The following is a 7842-nucleotide window of genomic DNA, read 5'->3' as shown; positions in this document are numbered from 1 at the left end:
TTATAAATGCGCATTGGTGTTTTGCCTGCATGTGTATCTGTGTGAGGGTGTCAGATCTTGGAGTCACAGACATTTGTGAACTGACATGTGGGTGCTGGGAATTGAACTCAGGTCCTTTGGAAAAACAGTGCTCTTAACCACTGAGCCACCTCGCCAGCTCCCACCAATATTTCAACATGGAAGAAAGTTGGCTTTTTGATTTGTTTGTTTTTTGTGGGTTTTTTTTTGTTTTGTTTTTGTTTTTGTTTTTTCGAGACAGGGTTTCTCTGTGGTTTTGGAGCCTGTCCTGGAACTAGCTCTTGTAGACCAGGCTGGTCCCTCTGCCTCCCGAGTGCTGGGATTAAAGGCATGCACCACCACCGCCCGGCTCTGTTTTTTTTTTTTTTAATTTATTTATTATACAACATTCTGTCTGTGTGTATGCCTGCAGGCCAGAAGAGGGCACCAGACCTCATTACAGATGGTTGTGAGCCACCATGTGGTTGCTGGGAATTGAACTCAGGACCTTTGGAAGAGCAGGCAATGCTCTTAACCGCTGAGCCATCTCTCCAGCCCCCTCTGTTTTGGTTTTTTGAGACAAGGTTTCTCTGTGGCTTTGGAGCCTATCCTGGAACTAGCTCTTGTAGACCAGGCCTGCCTCTGCCCGGATTATTTATTTATTTTTTCCACTTTTCAAGACCCGGTTTTTCTGTGTAGCCCTGACTGTCCTGGAACTCTCTCTGTAGAACAGGTTGGCCTGGAACTCACAGAGAACCAACCGGATGTCTCTGCCTCCCAAGTGCTGGGATTAAAGGTTTGCACCGACTCTTGCACCTTGCACCCCAACTCCGTCAGAGTTTTGTTTGTTTTGGAGAAGGGTTTTACTGCATAGCCTGGGCTGGCCTTCAATTCTCCTTCCTCCAGGTTCTATCCATGAGCAGTCAGTGCACTTGGCCACGGGGTCATCTCTCCAGCCCCACCAATAATATATCTTAATTCTGGAAAGGTTGTCCTCTGACCTTCATATGTGTGTCATGGTGCTCATCTGCATACATACACAAATAAATAACCAAATAAACGTAATAAAATGAAATAAGGAGCTGGAGATAATGGCGGCCCTTCCAAAGTTTCTAGGTTTGATTATCAGCACCCACATGGTGGCTTATCTGTAACTCCTGTCACAGGGGATCCAACAACCTCTGTGGGCACTGCATACATATGGTACATGGACATACATGCAGTCAAACACCCATATACATAAAATTAAAAGGGGGTCAGCAGTGGTGGCACATGATTTTTTTTTAAATTATTTTTATTTATTTGATTTTTTTTTGAGACAGGATTCTCTGTAGCTTTTGGGGCCTGTCCTAGAACTAGCTCTTGTAGACCAGACTGGTCTTGAACTACAGAGATCTGCCTGCCTCTGCCTCCAAAGGCCTGTGCCACCACCTTCCAGCAGGTACTTGTTTTTAATAGCAGCTTTTGGGAGGCAGAGGCAGGCAGATCTCTGAATTAAAGGCCAACCTCTTCTACAGAAAGAGTTCGAGGACAGTCAGGGCTACACAGAAAAAACCTGTCCTGAAAAAAACAGAAGATTAATTAAATAAATAATAAAAATAAAAGATATGGAGCATCACAATCCCTGACTTCAAACTCTACTACAGAGCTACAGTACTGAAAACAGCCTGGTATTGGCATAAGAACAGACAGGAGGACCAATGGAACTGAATAGAAGAACCAGATATCAATCCACACATCTTTGAACACCTGATCTTTGATAAAGAAGCAAAAAATATCAAATGGAAAAGTGGTGCTGGCATAACTAAATATCAACATGTAAAAAAATGAAAATAGACCCATATCTATCACCATGTACAAAACTCAAGTCCAAATTGATCAAAGACCTCAACATAAAGCCAGCCATACTAAACCTTATAGAAGAGAAAGTGGGAAGTACACTTGAACACATTGGCACAGGGAACCACTTCCTAAATATAACCCCAGCAGCACAGACACTGAGAGAAACAATTAATAAATGGGACCTCCTAAAACTGAAAAGCTTCTGTAAAGCAATGGAAATGGTCAACAAAATGGCAGCCTACAGAATGGGAAAAATCTTCACTAACCCTACATCAGGCAGAGGTCTGATCTCCAAAATATACAAAGAACTCAAGAAATTGGACACCAAAAGATCACATAATCCAATAAAAAATGGATTACAGACCTAATTAGAGAACTCTCAACAGAGGAATCTAAAATGGCTGAAAGACACTTAAGAAAATGTTCAACAACCTTAGTCATCAGAGAAATACAAATCAAAGCAACTCTGAGATTCCATCTTACACCTGTAAGAATGGCCAAAATCGCACTTGGGAGGCAGAGGTAGGCGGATCTCTGTGAGTTCGAGACCAGCCTAGTCTACAAGAGCTAGTTCCAGGACAGGCTCCAAAGCCACAGAGAAACCCTGTCTCGAAAAGCAAAAAAAAAAAAAAAAAAAAAAAAAAAAAAAAAAGAAAGAAAAAAGAAAAGAAAGAATGGCCAAAATCAAAAACACTGATGACAATTTATGTTGGAGAGGTTGTGGGGAAAAGGGAACACTTCTGCATTGCTGGTGGGAATGCAAGCTGGTACAACCCCTCTGGGTGTCAGTGTGGTGATTTCTCAGAAAATTAGGAAACAACCTTCCTCAAGACCCAGTAATACCGGGGCTGGAGAGATGGCTCAGTGGTCCAGAGCTGGAGAGATGGCTCAGTGGTCAAGAGCACTGCCTGCTATTCCAAAGGTCCTGAGTTCAATTCCCAGCAACCACATGGTGGCTCACAACCATCTGTAAAGAGGTCTGGTGCCCTCTTCTGGCCTGCAGGGATACACACAGACAGAATATTGTATACATAATAAATAAAATAAATATTTAAAAAAAAGACCCAGTAATACCACTTTTGGGTATATATCCAAAGGATGCTCAATTGTGCCACAAAGACATGTACTCAACTATGTTCATAGCAGATTTGTTTGTCATAGCCAGAACCTGGAAACAACCTAAATGCCCCTCGATCAAAAAATGGATAAGGAGCCGGGCGATGGTGGCGCACGCCTTTAATCCCAGCACTCGGGAGGCAGAGGCAGGCGGATCTCTGTGAGTTCGAGACCAGCCTGGTCTACAGAGCTAGTTCCAAGACAGGCTCCAAAGCCACAGAGAAACCCTGTCTCGAAAAACCAAAAAAAAAAAAAAAAGGATAAGGAAAATGTGGTACATTTACACAATGGAATACCACACAACAGAAAAAAAAGGTAATGACAGCTTGAATTTTGCAGGAAAATGGATGAAACTAGAAAACATTATTTTGAGTGAGGTAACCTAGACACAGAAAGACAATTATCATATATATTCACTCATAGGCGGTTTTTAAACATAAAGCAAAGAAAGCCAGTCTACAAATCACAATCCCAGAGAACTTAGATAGCAATAAGGACACTAAGAGAGACTTACATAGATCTAATCTATGTGGGAAGTAGAAAGTACAAAAAGACAAGATCTCCTGAATAAATTGGGAGCGTGGGGATATTGGGAGAGGATTGAAGGGGGGGGGACAGAGAAAAATGTAGAGCTCCATAAATATCAAATTTTAAAAAATATTTATTTATTTATTATGTATACAATATTCTGTCTACATGCATGCCTGCAGGCCAGAAGAGGGCACCAGACCTCATTACAGATGGTTGTGAGCCACCATGTGGTTGCTGGGAATTGAACTCAGGACCTTTGGAAGAGCAGGCAATGCTCTTAACCGCTGAGCCATCTCTCCAGCCTAAATATCAATTTTTAAAAAAAGAAAAAGTAGAGCTAAATAGCGGGATGGTGGTGACACACACCTTTAATTCCAGCACACGAGGCAGAGGTAGGCAGATCTCAGTGGGTTGGAGATCAGCCTGGTCTACAGAGTGAGTTCCAGGACAGCCAGAGCTACACAGAGACAGGCAACGTGTCTCGAAAATGGCCAATAGCTAGGCAGGAAGAAGTTAGGTGGCACTAGCAGACAGGGAGAGAGTACTGGAATGAAGAAGGGCAGCGTCACCAGCCAGAAGCAGAGGAAGCAGGACATGTACAAGATAGATGGTGTAACAAGTCATGAGCCATGTGGCAGCAAGTAAATTAATAAAAATTAGTTAATTTAAATTATAAGAGTTATTCGAAACAAGCCTAAGTTATCAGCCAAGCATTTATAATTAATAATAAGTCTATGTGTGGTTATTTGGGAGCTTGTTCTCAGGACAGAAAATTATGTTTAAAGATCAAGCTGACCTCGAACTCACAGAGATCTACTACCTGCCTCTGCCTCCTGAGTGCTGGGATTGAAGGCGTGCATTAACATGCCTGGCTCAAATCTTACGTGCTATAGTTTTGTGTATGCCATGGTATTTTCACATTTTCATGATTGGACACTGGCTTTTCAGTGTCTGTTACCAGAATGTCCCCCTGTTCCTGCAGTTTGTCTCAAAAGACAATGAAGTCAAACTGCATATTTTAGATGGGAATAGCGGCTCATGCCAGACTCACTCCTAGTGATGCCTGGAAACCTAGTGCTTGGAAGGCTAAAATAAGATCAGTTTAAGGCCAATCAATCTAGGCTAAACAGCAAGCTTAAGACCAGCCTGGACTATATAAGACTATCTCATTCTAAACCTGGTTGGGTCATAGCACAAACATGAGGAGGACCCCAGTTCTTTTTTTTTTCTTGGTTTTTCTATTTTTTTTATTTTTTGGTTTTTCAAGATAGGGTTTCTCTGTAGCTTTGGGGGCCTCTCCTGGACCTATCTCTTGTAGATCAGGCTGGTCTCAAACTCAAAGAGATCTGCCTGCCTCTGCCTCCCGAGTACTGGGATTAAAGGTGTGCGCCACCCCTGCCCAGCAAGGACCCCAGTTCTAAACCCAGCACCTACGTAAAGAGCCAGGTCAGGATATGTGTGCCTGTAACCTCAGGGTGGCTGGGGCTTGATGGCTGCTAGCTTAACTCCAGATTCAATGAGAAAACCTGTCAAAGGGAACAAAGTGAAGGGAAGGATCCCTAATATTGTTATACCTAGACTGTTGTGCACTGCAAGAAAGGAGAGAGACTCCAGGCAGTGGTGGCACATGCCTTTAAACCCAGCACTCAGGAGGTAGATCTCTGTGAGTTCGAGGCCAGCCTGGTCTACAAGAGCTAGTTCCAGGACAGGCTCCAAAGCTACAGAGAAACCCTGTCTCAAAAAAAAAAAAAAAAAGAAAGAAAGAAAGAAAAGAAAAGAAAAGAAAAGAAAGAAAAATAAGAGAGACAATGCTTATGGGTTACGAGTGATTTTAATAAATCACTACTTATGTGGAGTTGCTGATCAATCAGGGCCGAAGGACAAAGATTCGGGAGCCTTGCTTTTCCTAACAGTCCCAAGCAGGGGCAGAAGTGGGATTTATAACCACAAATATTTGTGGTCAAGTTAACGTTACAATTTTCACCAATCAGGAGTCAGGGATTAGGGGCTTTCTTTGTGTGTTCCATCCTGTCAACAGATATCGAATGTAAGTTTTTCAGTCCAACCAATCAGATTCATTTGTTCTTTTGGTTGTTAGGAACAGCCATAATGTTTTGGAGAACTAAGGGTCATAATAGATTATTTCTATTGTTTAAGGATTCAGTAGGTCAGCTATTGGAAAGTTCCCAACTCCCCTAGGGCTTGGAAACTTGAACTTTGTTTCACCCTACAGGTAAAAGGAGTCTGAAGTCAAAGGACAGCACTTAGGACAAGGGGCCTTTTCCTGCTGCCTTCCGTGTCCTACTCTGACCATCCCATGGGCATGTGCACCCACACGCGTGTGAGTAGATACTACATACTTAGGAATTCGAGGCCAGTCTTGGTTACATGCTGAGTTCAAGGTTTTCCTGGGCTACAGGAGACATCCTTGCCTGTCTTGTGGGTCTACTGATGTGTGCCTGCATCTGTTATTTTCCTACAACTCCTCCCACCTCTCCTCCTCAATTCTCCACCCCTCTCCAGAAGGTATCTAGTGCCCTTGGAATGTTCAAGAAAGCTAAACACCCTGACCAACCCAGGGATGCGTACCATGGCAGATTAGAGAAGCCAATTAGAAGGATGAACTGAAAAACAGATATCAAGTGAGCAAATAAGACAAAAAGACATCGATGGTCATCATAACTGTCAGGGCATGCCTATGGGTTGAAGAACACTGACTCTTCCTCCCTGAGAAGTGTACATAGCTCCACACCCTTTTAAGTAATATGTGTGTGTGTGTGTGTGTGTGTGTGTATCTTGGACTAGGACAGAGTGACCCGATTTATAAAGAGAAGCGGAAGGTTTAAGTCTAATTTCTATTCCTCGCTCACTCCCTTTCTGTAGTGTTGAAGATTTGAACTAGGGACTTTGTATATGGTAGGAAAGTACAGTTACTACTGAACTAAATTCCAGCCCCTTAAGCCCTGGTTTTTTTTTTATCTATTTGTTTATTTATTGGTTTTCCAGACTGGGTTTCTCCGCGTAGTTCTGACTGTCCTGGAATTCACTGTGCACACCAGTCTGGCCTTGAACTCACAGAGATCCGCCCGCCTCTGCCAGAACATTTCTTTTCCTTCACCACATGGGTCCTAGGAACCAAACTCAGGTACTCAGTCTTGGCAGCAAATCTTTTTACTGCTGAGTCATCTCACCTGCCCTTCTCTAGCCCAGACTCATTCCCAAAGCAGCTTGTGATCGAGGATGACCTTGGATTTCTGACTCACCTTCCTCTAACTCCGGGGTACTGAGATTAGAGGTGAACAGGGTGTGGAGGTGCACGCCTTTAATTCCTAGGACAAAAGTAGGCGAATCTCTGCGAGTTCAAGACCAATGTGATCAACAAAGGGAGTTCTAAGAACAGTCCAGGACTGTTGCCCAGAGAAACCCTGCCTCAAAAAACAAACAAAACACAAACAAGACAACAAAGCCAAACAAACTAAAAGAGAGAGATTACAGATGTGCACCGCTACCCAGCTCTTGGGATTAAACTCAAGGCTTCAATTCAAAGTTCTGTACCAACTGAGCGAAATCTCCAGCCCAATGATCTTTTTTGTCTCTTTTTCTTTCTTGTGCTGGAGATTAAATCCAGGCATGCACATGCTCCATTACTGAACTACATCCCCAGGTTAGGCTGATCATTTAAAAAAGTCTGAATGAGCCAGGCGTGATGGCAACTGTCTTTAGTTCAGGTACTCAGGAGGTAGAGGCAGGAGGATCTCTGAGTTTGAGGCCACAGGCCACCTTGGTCTTCAGAGCAAGTTCCAGGACAGCAAGGACTACAAAGAGAAAAAACTTATCTTGGGGGGGGGGAACTGGGCAGTGGTGGTGCACGCCTTTAGTCCCAACACTTGAAAGGCAGAGGCAGGCAGGTCTACAGAGTTAGCTCTAGAACAGGTAGGGCTGTTGCATAGAGACACCCTTCACCACGTGGGTCCTAGGAACCAAACTCAGGTACTCAGCCTAGGCAGCAAATCTTTTTAACCTGCTGAGTCATCTCGAAAAACCAAAAAAAAAAAAAAAAAAAAGAAAAAGATAAAAAAAGAAAAAGAAAGAAGAAGAAAAAACTGTGGATATATTATAGATCTTCCTAAAAACCTCACTTCTCATCACATTATGGTAAAAGCCAAAGCTGTCTGCATGCAATTCAAGGCACCACGCAATTTGTTCCAGGTCTTTCTGATCTGCCTCCCAGCAGATTATTTAGTTCTAGCCACAGGGGGCCCTTTGTGTTCCTAGCGTATGGCAATTTGTCTAATAATCATTCCATCCCACCAGCGCACCATGCCCTAGTCATCTGCCGCTTTATTTTTCTAAATA

This window comes from Microtus pennsylvanicus, chromosome 6 (assembly GCF_037038515.1).
Source record: "Microtus pennsylvanicus isolate mMicPen1 chromosome 6, mMicPen1.hap1, whole genome shotgun sequence".
NCBI classification, from domain to species: Eukaryota; Metazoa; Chordata; class Mammalia; order Rodentia; family Cricetidae; genus Microtus; species Microtus pennsylvanicus.
This window is presented reverse-complemented; position numbering follows the sequence as displayed.